The 13,089-nt window shown below is 36.7% G+C and overlaps 1 long non-coding RNA gene across 1 annotated transcript; it reads right to left on the minus strand.

The window, feature by feature from the left end:
- Positions 1–5,848: 5,848 nt before the first annotated feature.
- LOC110760127 (uncharacterized) lies at positions 5,849–10,777 on the minus strand. Its single transcript, XR_015836658.1, has 5 exons — positions 10,494–10,777; positions 9,628–9,732; positions 8,666–8,730; positions 8,361–8,388; positions 5,849–6,122 (listed from the first exon to the last, which is right to left on the minus strand). It is a non-coding gene; the product is annotated as an uncharacterized LOC110760127 (long non-coding RNA).
- Positions 10,778–13,089: the final 2,312 nt, after the last annotated feature.

Here is a 13,089-nt window from a genome sequence, read left to right on the forward strand (position 1 = left end):
TGGATACTGATTAATTACAACTTTTAATTGTTTTAATAAATAGGGTTTAGTATAACATACTTAAAACGTATAGCCGTGCGGCTATATTACGATTTTTTATTATTGGGGTTTATATATATATATATATACAGTTATTCTCTTATCCGGATGTCCGCACATTATTATCGTGCGGATCCTATTGTAAACAGGCAGGAAAACAGAGAGGGGTAGTACAAAATACACTGCGTCCGCACGATAATAACGTCCGGATGTCCGCATAAGAGAATTTCTGTATATATATATATATATATATATATATATATATATATATATATAACGGGTACAGCCGAGTGGCTATACGACGGTTTTTTATTATTAAAAAAGTATAGCCGACCGGCTATACTTGTTTGACACGTGGGCGCCGAGTTGCTACGTGCTAAACGAGTTTTTATTTTATTTTTTAAATAAATAGTAGAGCCGCGCGGCTATACTCGGGATTTTGTTTTTTAAAAAAAGGAGTCTAGCCGCGGCTTTACCGCGGTCGTGTTTTAAATTTTTTTTCTAAACTAGTATAGTCGACCGGCTATACGCTTTACATAGATAGTATGATCTTTTTTTGTTAATTGTTTTTCCCCGATTTTTGTTTATCGTTAAGATCAGTTTATAGCATTATCCATTACTATTAGCCCATTATACGAGTCTTCATTGTCCCCTTTTGAGTTTTTATTTTTCCAGAGCTATTATCCGCATAAAGAATTTAGCATTTTCACATGTAATACTCATATTGTACACGTACATACGTATTTGTCATGTTTAATACACTTGTTTTTTTACAAATATACACATCATTTTAGCATATTATTGAATAAAAATAATATATATTAAAATTTTTAAATATATTATATTAAAATATTATATTTTGGCCGAACTTATCACTTGTAATTTGAAAAAATATTACCGACTAAAACACGTACGTATTTTATTCATATTTTTCCCGTTCCGTATTTTACTAACAATGAAAGAATGTGAGAGGCTAAGATTATTTCTTGTTGTAACGAAAATGCAAGATGGTCATTTGGCAATCTCTTTGCCAACCAAAACAACAATTTCAAACAAAGATTTGTGGGTATAGTAGTAATCGAGGTTGTAGTATTATTCTTCATGTAAAGTGTTTGAAATGTGAAGCAATTACCAAGAATACTCTAACTCAACATGCAATTCTCTACAACAAATAATGTGTGCAGTAATAGAATTTAGTAGCTCTCGAGAGAACGAGGTAGACTAAAGGCAAACATTCCCAAAAAAAAAAACAAAAAAAAAAATTTGAACTCTCAAATTGATTTACTGTGAAATTTCTCTCTCTTCAATATTTACTTTGGAGATGTCGAACATAGCAAATTAATATCTATAAAGTATAAACAAATGCAACTAGAAGGGTCCTTTTTGTTTTTATTTTTTTCATAAATGGTATAGCCTTGCGGCTATATTCCTATTAAATATAATATACTTCAAGCGTATAGCCGCGCGGCTATTCTATTTCTGACACGTGGGCGCAAGCAGTCAGCCGGGTTCCCCTTTTTATTTATTTATTTTTTATACAAATAGTATAGCTGCGCGGCTATACATGGGGTTTTTTAATAATAAAAAGTATAGCCACTGTTTTTGACACGTGGATCTCAAAATCGCTACGCGCTAGGCGGTCCTCTCTTTTTTATTTTTATAAATAATATAGGGGAAATGTAGAGGAAGGGTAAAGGCAAGGAGGGCTGAGGGAAAACAATGGTGGGAAACAAAGGCCTTGGATTTGAAGATTCACCCTTGGAGCGAGTCTACATTGGGTGTGTATTTAGAGGAGGATTTGGGTGAAGAGTGATCACATGAGATGCTGGTTGAGTAGCAGGGGTAGGGGATGGTGAGGAGGAAGGATCATGAAGAGGAATAGGTATGCCTAATGGTGTGGGGAAAGGAGGAGAATAAGAGTGAGGAGATAAGGGGGTGGTGAGGGTAAGTTAGGTGGTGCTTTAGGAGGCAGATAAAATGGGACGTAGAATTGTTAAGCAATGCCATGACATAAGAATTGTTGGAAAGCATGGCTAGTTTATTCTCCACCATTATCACAACAAAGAGATTTTAGTTTGAGATTAAATTGATTTTCAACTAGTGATTTAAAATGTGAGAAAGTAGAGAAAACATGAGATTTTGATTTCAAAGGAAAAAACCAAGTAAAGTAAGATTAATCGTCTACAAAGATAACGTAATATTAATAACCAGATAAGGAGAAGTGGGGTTAGACCCCATACATGAGAGTGAACTAATTGTACAACTTAAACGATTAAAGGGAAGCTTAGAACTTCTACCTAATTGAGGGTCAGAGGAGAAATATGGAGAAACAGAGGAGCTCGAAAGACGAAAGCCATGATGGTGGATGAGGTGGTGGAGAGTGGAAGCATAAGGATGTCCTAATCGTTTGTGCCAGAGGATGAGGAAGCTTTGGTGCTGAGAAGTGCAACTGGAGACAATTGTGAATTGAGGGAAAGAGAAAGAGAATAGAGAGAGCCATCAGTAGGGGCACTGAATAAAATCATCCATGTAACCATGTTCTTCACATAACATTCAAAAAGAGTAAATGTGAGTTGACACCAATTGCAATCCTCGACTCGATTAGAGACCCGCCAACAGACTCGACCGAATCTCTGCCTTTCGCCCACCGTTAACAGCATTCAAGTTAGACCTGGCAAAATCCCACACGACACGATAACACGACACGAATTCGCACGAAAAATTCAGTATTTGGGTTGGAGTTATCGTGTCGTGTTGCTATCGTGTTGACCCGTTAACCACCCGTTAAGCTAACGGGTCGTTTCGGTGTCCATTCGCGAATACACGAACCAACCCGTTAAGCGGGGGTAATTTTGTAATTTTCTACTCTAAAAAAAAAATACCTTAACTTAACCCTAGCATCTCTTCATTTTGCCGCAGCTTTCTTTTCTTTCTCTGCAGTTTTCTTTCTCTCTCTCAAGTCCTCATCTTCTCCTTCTTCTTGCGATCTCTCCTCTCTCTGTCTTTGAAGATCTTCTCTGCTGCCAAATCCTCTCTTAAGGTAAATTTATTTGATTTTCAGTTTGGAAATTATATATTTATGTGGACTTTGGAAATTATATATTGATGTACTGGGAGTCTGGGACTTGGGATTTGCTGTTTGGATGACAACAGAAGAAGACAATACCAACAACGTACACAACAACAACAACAAACAGATTCAACAAAAGCAACAAAACAAGAAAACTTCTCAGGCATGGCTTGTTGTAGCTGGTCTAAGGCTTAGTTTGGTATTGCTGTGCTTTTAAAAAAAACTGCTTCTGCTGTGCTGTGAAAATAAACAGCTATGAAGTGAAGCAGCAAAGTGTTTGGTAATCTATATTTGTAAAAGTGCTGTGAGTATAAAAAGCAGTCTTATAATGTTTGGTAAACTTTTTTATAGAAGTGCTGTGAGAGTGTATAATGACAATAAAGGGCACCATGATGAATTTTTTTTAAAAACCTAAAATTATCATAAGAAATAAAAAATGTATACTTTTTTCTCCCTTTTGTTTCCTCCTTTCTTCTTCCTTTCCAGGCCCCATTCCCTTTTTTTTTCTTTCTCCCTCGTCTGCTTTCTCTTTTCTTCTTCCTTCAGGGGCCCCAATTTTTTTTTTCCTCTCCCTCTTCTCTCCTTCCTCCTTTCTTCTTCCTCTGTTTTTTTCTTTCGTCATCTTCCTCATCCAAAATCTTCAAGACAAAACTTGTTTTTGTTGTGATTTCATACAAATTCTTGTTATAAAGACACCCGTCCCAGTTTTTTTCTTTTCTTCCTCTTTTCCTCTTCCTTCCCAGGCCCCCCATCTCTCAACCTTTTTACCTTTCCTCTTCTCCTCCTTTCTCTTTTCTTCTTCCTTCCAAGACTTCTTCCCTTCCCATGTTTTTTTTTATTTCTTCCTCTTTACTTCTACCTTCCCAGCAACCCCCGCCCTCTTTTTTTTTAATTTTATAAATTTCTTCGTCTTTTCTTCTACATGCCCACCTCTTGGGGATTTGATTTTCTTTTGCTGAATGAGATAATTGGTTGGTAATCTGGGTGTTGAATTTTTTGTTGCCGTAGAGATAATTGGTTGGTAATCTGGGTGCTGAAGGAGATCTTCTAGGTTTGTAAAATAGGAAGCTGGGTTGGTGGGGTTTTGGGTTGAGTTGGTAGCTTTGAGGGATTGAGGAAGGGAAAAAGTTGCAGAGAGAGGATGATATTCTGGGTCTGTAAAATAGGGAGGTGGGTTGGTGAGGTTTTGGGTTGAGATGGTAGCTTTGACGGATTGAGGAAGGGGAGCAAGTTGCAGAGAGAGGAGAGGATGAGGCGAGCAATCCAGAAAATAAAAAAGGAACGACACTTGGGAGGTTCGAACTCGGGATGATGAGGATATAACATGTAATTGTGTGAAACAAATAAGGGCAATATGGGCAATTTGAAATTTTCATTTAAACCTCCGCATGCTTCTCCTCGCAGCAGTTTTCAGAAGCAGCTCCCCACCTGCTTCTGTTTTTCAGCTTTGAATGACAGCAACTTATTAAATAAGCAGCTTATTTTTGTTTTACCAAACACCCAAATCTCCAAAACTTTTTTTTTAAGCTGCTTATTTTTTAAGTTAAGCAATACCAAACTAAGCCTAAGATTTCCCCAATCATTCCCATTCTTGTTTGCTTCCTTCTTGTTGCTTCTTCAATCTGTTTTTGACTTAAAATGTGTTGTGTTCTTGTTTGCTGTTGCTGCAGAGTCCAGATGGGGATCTCATAGATTGTGTTCTATCTCATCGTCAACCAGCTTTTGATCATCCTCTATTAAAAGGGAAGAAGCCATTGGTATTAACTTAACCTCTTCTATGAGCTCATTCATATTTTTCATGGGGTTCTTAGAAATTGTAATTCTAAGCAGAGCAAGTAAAGGAGAAGTCTTTAGAAGTTTACAACTTTTTCTCTTTGAACTTGAATTTTCAGGATCCACCTGAGAGACCCAAAGGCCAAAACCCTCCTCCTGGTATGGTCACTGAGAATTTTCAGCGATGGACCATGTCTGGTACTCTCTGCCCAGAAGGAACAATTCCAATTAGAAGAACAAGAGAGCAAGATATGATGAGAGCTAGCTCTGTTAAAAGATTTGGAAGAAAATTGAGAAGGCATGTCAGAAGAGATTCAGAAGAAAATTGAAAGATTTGTTGGAATGATTTTGATTTTTTGGGCATGTAAAAATATAGGTTTTTTAAATTTTTATTAAAAAATTTTATTTTCTTAACGGGTGAAACGGGTCGTGTCGTGTGATTCGCGAATTAGAGCGGGTCGTGTTCGTGTTTGATATTTCTCACCCGTTTTCTTATCGTGTCGTGTCGTGTCAACCCGTTAAAAAAACGGGTTGACACGAAAACGACACGAATACTGATAACACGACACGAATGCCAGGTCTAATTCAAGTTGTAGTCTTTTTGGTTACACTACAAGAAAAACTGCCTTTAGTGACGGTTAAAAAGTGTCAAGAATCTATTTAATTGACGGCTAAACAAGCGTCACGAATGCTAGTGTCAGGAAAAGCATACCCACATAGTTGACGCTTTTTGTCCGTCAAGAAAACAGTTTACTTGACAGATAAAATCTGTCACAAAATTGCAAAATCCGTCAACTTATGGTCATCCTTGATGCTTTCTAACTGTCAACTTATGTATTTCTTGACATTGGTAAGCTCTTTATTGACGGATTTTAGACGTCAAGAAACAAGACACTAACAAAAAAAAAAATTAGAAACAAAAATACAGCTCCTTGACAACAAAAGTTGTAAAGAATGACTTTAACATTAAAAAAACAAATAAGAAATTGTACATCCACTAGCATAATACAATAATTTAAAATAACACAACTATATACTTAAATAGTATTGAAATTACAATATGAATACAATTAAAATAAGCGTACTAAAATGAACTAAGATCTCTAGTAACATGTAAGAAGTTCTCAATTTAGAAATAACTTGTCACTTAGAAGCTTTACTTTCCCCCATAACATCTCTAAGTGAAGCCCATTACAAGTCCAGGTCTTACTTTGGTTGGAGCCTCCCTAGTCATACCAATCTGTCAAAACATTAACCTATGTGGATCAGTGAGTCATCAAAAATCTCAATTACAAAAATCTCTACAAAGCAACACAGCACCATAGCACCAACATCAAAATTTAGAAAGATTTCAATATTCTCAAAATAAAACAAACATCAATTGAACAAGGAATTGAATTTAAAAAATCTTGGATGTATAAGTTCTTACCTACATCCTATTACGGCATGTTGCTTCGATTCAGCTGCACCAAAATGGATTCAGCTGCATCCTCAACTTGTGATACTCGCAAGTGCACGAGCCGTTTGGTAGTATAGCATATGTAAGTGCGAGGTCGATCCCACGAGGATTGGTGATTGAATGATCCAATTTATTTCCCCTACACAAAATAGAAATGAAAAAAAGAAAATAAATAAAACAAGAAAGGAAGAAAAGAAAATAACTCAAGCAAATAAGTTCTCAAGTTCAATTAGATTAACGGATTGATTCTAGCTAAAGTATGATTAAGCCATGGTGTTTGGTCAAAACCTTGTGTTCCTAATTCCCTAATTTGATCATTTGTTGTCTAACCTAAAATTAAGCATTAGGAACCCATTAAGCATAGAAGAACATTTTAAACAACCAAGTATGTATCTAATCCCTGTTGTCGAATGTCCATACATACTCTTCCTATCCATAGTTCAATTCGAATTAAAGCATGATGTCTACTCTTAATTCAAACCAAGATAGCTAACATGCAAGCCTAAATGGTGATCAATCATTCAAACTAGCATATTAACTTATAAGCATAATGAATAAGAACAAAAAACATAATTGAAACTTGGAAACTAATTAAACTTGAATACTTAAGAAAGAATGTACATTACAAATAAAAGTAAAGTGAACTAAGAAAACTTGAAGGAAAATTTAGTAAAATCATTTTGTTACAACAATTGACAACTTGAAAGGAACTAAGAGAATTTGAGGGAGAGAAGGGAAGGGAGCTCTAGAGAAGTGTTTGAGAGCTCCCCCCCTTGGGGTGTGTTTTGAAGCTTGAAGGCTTCTCTATTTATAGGGCTAAGAGGGAGGAACAACATGATGAAATCCAACACCACCATTCCTCTTTTAATACAACCCATAACTCACACTTCATCTTGTCTATGTTAGTGTGGTTGGAATCAATCTCATCCCATACTTCTTTTGCTGCACCTCAAGCTTTCTTCACATGGGATCAAAGGTGATCAATTGTGGCTGCCTTTTGCTGCCAACCCATGTGGTCTTCTTTTGGTTGTTGAACAAAAACGAGTCTTCTGAACCAGACTTGGTGTAGGAAGGCCAGAGGTTTCAAAACTTATCCAATGGGGCTCAAATTTGGATATGTTATACTAGACACCCATTGGAACAACTTCTATGAAGAAAGTATTCCCATCGGAGCAGTAGAAGTGTGCGTTTTGGGCCTTGCAAGTTGGCTGCCGAACAGAGACTGGAATTGACTTCATTTCATTTCTTTGCTTTACATGCATGCACATGCTTTCTCTATAATAACTCCATTATGTACCAACTTGCTCCTTTAGAATTTCATTGCTGGAATGCCTCCCCACTTCACTCATTATGTTGGATCCAAAGTCAGTTGCAGCATGGGTGAGGCACATGGCTTAAAGGAGGAGACAAGGCTCAAAGCTGGCAGCTGCAAATCCTCCTGAGCATGGTTCAGTGTTGGACGGGCTAAGGACTCCACATATGTTCAATTGGGCTGAATTTTGGATATATTATACTAGACACCCAATTGAACAAGTTTCATGAAGATCTTCACCTCATTCGAGCCCCATAGAATGCTGATCCAAGGCCAAGAAGTTGACCTACGAAATTGGGCTGGAAAGGGGTTGTAGCCAAAATGTGTTTGTCTTTAAGCTCATATTCCTCATATGCCAATCAGCCCTTAACATGCATGGATTGCATCAAATGTTATCTCTTGCTATCTTAACCTACAAAACACACAAACATAGGTAAGTGACTCAAAATAAAGAGAAACTAAGCAAAATCACTAAGTAAAGAAGGCATGCAAGTGTATGAAATTATGGACTTATCAAAATAGAAAATGAATTAAAAGCACAAGTTTAACTCAATAACATAACCAAATCATAAGCTAGAAGGATACAAAATGATATACAATTATGAACCGATCACGGCATAACAATCATTCACAAAAAAATAAATTAAAAAACAATGAAGAGACTTACTCAGAACTGAAATTGGAAACAACTTAAATAATATGCTTACCTCATGGCCATTAAGCATAAAAGCCAACCTGTCACAAGAGAAAAGCCAAGATTTAAATGTTTAATTATGAAGAATTGACCCACTGAAGAACAGATTATCTTGATTTAGTATAATGTGTGTGCTTACTAATTAGAATCCTCACTTTCTCAGAAAGAATTTACAGTTTTCAATTAAACAATTGTATTCTCCCACTCCTTCTAGTGAATCATGTAAACCAATAAAGTCTATCATTTAAGAAAACCAAATAACTACATGTTTATAGCTTTATCTATACACTCAAAACAAGGAATCAAAAGAGAACCTACCAGGAATAAAGAAGAAGAGATGAACAAGAAGTGCTAAGAATGTAGTCCAGATACCATATTCGCCCCTGCAAGTAAAGTTATGCATTTAAACTTAAATGGCAAATGTGATCCATAGGTTACCAAGAAAAAAAAAACTAAAAGGCTTACAATAAAATTCAAAGAATGCAAAACTGGTACGTTGTACACAGAAGCATCTATAACAATAAGTTTCAAAGAAACCATGGAAAATGAATATAAAAAATAAAATAAAAAAAGTCATTAAAGAAATCATGTTGGAAAACATTCCCACTCCAAAACAGATGACCTACATCTCTTTTAAGATAGCAGTCCTCATTAAATGAGCTAGAAAGCAGATGTATGCAAAGGCAATGGTATTACACAAACAACAAGGCCTTACACCATAAATCAATTTACATTTTGTGCACGCACAATATATTACTGAACTTTTTAGTCATTAATATTTAAACCTAAACTAGGCAATAGAAGTACATATAATTAAGGCATAAACGCAGCAGGATTGACCCATAATGGGTCCAATCCAACTCTGGGGACCAAATCTAATAGGGCTCCAGTTCATCCCACAAAAGGTTGCAAGGAGGGTCATGAGGATTCTAACTCTAGAACTTCCCAATCAACAAGAATCAGAGTTCTATAAATCTAAATATGCATAATAGTGTATGAAGCATCTAAATCCTTGTACTTATGGTATTAATATGTAAACAATATAAAATATGAATCTAAAGGAAAGGATCAGACCACATTATATACCCAATGCCCAATTCAGTTCATTTAACATGTATACACGCAGTGGAGCATACAAAATCCTAGACTTCCTAAATATAAGAGAATCAGCAACCACAAAAAAGTTCATATTCAGCATACCCCATATGTACCCCAAAAAAAAGAAGAAAAATGATCAGTTGTACGCATAGGAAAACAAATGCATCTTAAAGAAAACGAACCTATGTGCTGCTTTCGATATGAAGCCCGTAATTTCCCTGACACTGACCTTCGTCGGTTCAGTTGTTTCAAGAGCCTTTTATACTCTTTTTTGTCATAAGCTGGAACTTGTAGGGCAAATAAATGGAAGAAGAACATGTTTATTAGACTGTTATATGCATATTACAGTGAAATTGGAAAACTTAAAAAGAAAACTATTTTCATTTGTGTGAAGTTAAATACTACTCTGGTTTGGTTTCAATGATAGGGAGATATACTTGAACATTAAAAAAAATGATAGGAAGAAAAACTCCAACCAAAAAATAATACGGAGATATAGTCCAAATAAACAAAATTAAGAAGTTAATGTGATTACTGAAAATTTAAATGTATTTTAAATTAAATAAAGAAAAGTTTAATTGGGTGGGGTTGTTAATATCAGGCTGGGAAAGAGATCTGTATTGGGTTTTTTGTTTTCTCAAACCTGGTCCAAGAGGCCATGATGACAAAATATAAAAATAGAAGTTAAGTGACCTGTCGTTTTGGCCAGGTCCAAAAACAAAAACAAACAAGAAGCAAGTGCTGCCATGCTTTCTTCATTTAGACATTTCAACGAGCCGTTGCTGGGCACTCTTGCCCAGCCATCAACCACAACAAGGGGTAATTCCTTTTGCTTTCCATGGCGTTTTATGGGTTTCCAGGGTTCAAAAGAATAATAAGCATCACCATTACCACACTCTTCAACTTAAAATCCATAAAAATTTAAAAATTAAACCTAAAAAACAAATCATACTCCTAGAAAAAGACCTAGAAATTCTTTTTTCAGAAACTTCCCCAATTTCTATATAAATGGAACATAGATATTACAAAAAACATAATTAGGGCTTACAATGGAGGAAGAGAGACTGCGCGAGGGGTGAGCAAGCCACTGAGAGAGCACGAGCTAGCCACAGCGATAGAGAAAGAGAGACAGAGCAAGAGTGAGAAAGATAGAGCGAAAGCTAAGAGAGAAATAGTGAGAGTGAGAAGGAACGAGAGGAGAGAAATAGAGCGATAATGAAAATGAAAGTGAGAGAGCGAGAGTTAGAGTCAGAAAGAGAGAGAGCTTTTGAAAAATTGGGGTTTCACTCGTGAAAAATCAGATCCCGCTTTTATTTTTAGTGCCCGCCACAACAGCTTCTTTTTCTTTTTCTCTTAGAGCAAGTCCAGCAGCTAAGGCTGGACTCGGGCTGGGGGGGTTTTGGGAGAAAAATGGGCTCCAGCAGCTAAGGCTGGCCCGAGTTTCATGTGGGGGCCACGAAGAAGGGCTGGCCCGAGGGCAGGTTCAGCCCCAGATCCAAAACTAGGGGGCTGACGTCAGCGATGACGTCAGCAACAAAAAAATTTTAAAAAATTCGAAAAAAATTCAGATTTTTTAAAAATAAATACTTAGTCATATTTTTCACTTCCCACACCAAAAATCTTTTAAAAAAATATTGTCCAAATTAATTGTTTAGGTAAACAAAAATGTGAAAAAAACAAAAAAATGAATAGTGTTTGCCTTAAACTAGGGCAACTGGTGGAAACTAACATTACTTTTTGCAAGGGCAGCCACTATTCATGTGAATAGTGGCTGCCTTAGCCTCCCCCCTTGCCATGGCTATGGGCAACTGGTGGAATTGCTCTTATAGCGTTTCCTCTGCTTTAACTTAATCCAACTGTTTTTTTTTTTTTTTTGGGTTTGAGACCAACTTGTTTATAAAGTGTCAGCCTTTTTTTTTTTTTTTTTTTTATCTCTCTTTTTCTCTTTTTTCTAATGGTGATTTTAGAAAGTGTGAAGTATACAAGGGTTTTAATTGACGTTTTTATATATATATAAAATGTCAAGAAAAAGTGATGTAGAGTTGACGTTTTTTATTAAATATCAAGGAAAGTGATATATAGTTGACGTTTCTTGTAAAACGTCATGAAAACCTACTATGTAGTTGACGCTTTTTAAAAAGCGTCAAAGCTTCATAGAATAGGTGATGGTTTTGCAAAAAGCGTCGGCTATAAAGTGTCAACTAAGGCCCATTTTCTTGTAGTGTTAGCTTAGTGAAACTAGGCTTTTCCGACGCTCTTACGACCCTCAAACCGGTTAGAGATATGCAAACCGACCCGGCTGGATCACTGCCTTTCGCCTACCGTTAAAGGCAGTTTTGGTTGCAATTTCTTCATCTTATCGACCCTGTCGTCTATCTAGATTTCTTTTCTTCATACATCCACTGTAGAAGACGGATCAAACTCAATAAGATTTGGCTATCCCTTATCGATTTCGTTTTTAAGCCCATCTCTATGCCAATTTCCGTCTACCCAGATATCGAACTTCATCCTCTCTTCATGATCTATGTTGACATAAGGAAATAACCAAACCAATTTTACCCAATATGAGCATGGCATGTGACACTATCTGACTACTAAAGGTCAACCATCGACCATGGCCACCGAGTCCGACCATTGAGAATTCACGATTTAACATTTGGCATCGTCTAGGGGAAACCACATAGAAATGTGGTATGTTAGCTTAGGTACATCCTCGACCCACCTGCAAAAAGACCTAAACGGATCTCTACTTTTCCCCCACAGTTATACCCACCGTTAGCGGCATTAAAGGTGTGTTTTTTTTTTTTGGTCTTTGTTGTAAGCTTGTTAGAAACCCGTGAACTGTCCTCGTTGAATCTCTGTCTTTCACCTACCATTAAGGGCGATTCCTATTGTAATTTTTTCATTTCTTGGAGCCCATTGTCACTCTAACATGTTTTTCTCTATACACTCATTGCATAAGATGGATTGAATCGAATAAAATTCAGCCACACACATCGGTTTTCATCGTTTTCAAACTTGCCCTACGCCACTTTCTGTCGACCCAAGTATCAAACTTCATCCGCTCCGGTTTCCCCCCACTATTAGCAATGTTCAAGATGTGGTAATTTTTTTTTAGTTTGGTGAAAGTAGTCTTTTCCGACGTTCATGCAACCCTCGACTTGGTTAGAGACCCACGAATCGACCCAGTTGGATCTCCACCTTTTGCCCACCGTTAACGGCGATTCTAAATGCAAATTTCTTCGTCTCATCGACCCCATTGTCTTTCTAGCCTAATTTTCTCATACACCCAGTGTAGAAGACGAATCAATCTTAATAATATTCAGTCACCCCATCCGTTTTCCTCGTTTTCAAGCTCAGCTCTAGGCCACTTTATGTCGACCTAGGTATCAAACTTCATCCTCTCTTCATAATGTATGTTGACATAAGGAAATGACCAAGGCCAGTCTACCCAATATGACTATGACACGAGGTGACCGTGGCCACCTTGTTCGATCACTAAGAATTCACGATTTAAAATTTGGCATCGTCTGTGGGAAACCATACCTTATCTTAGTCACGTGATGTCTTGATTGTCTCAGCTTCCTCTCAGGTTTGTTATGTTTTCTCTCAGCTAATCATGTTTTCTCTCAACTAGTCCATCA

The sequence above is a fragment of the Prunus avium genome, chromosome 6 (assembly GCF_965620075.1).
Source record: "Prunus avium chromosome 6, drPruAviu1.hap1.1, whole genome shotgun sequence".
Taxonomy (NCBI): Eukaryota; Viridiplantae; Streptophyta; class Magnoliopsida; order Rosales; family Rosaceae; genus Prunus; species Prunus avium.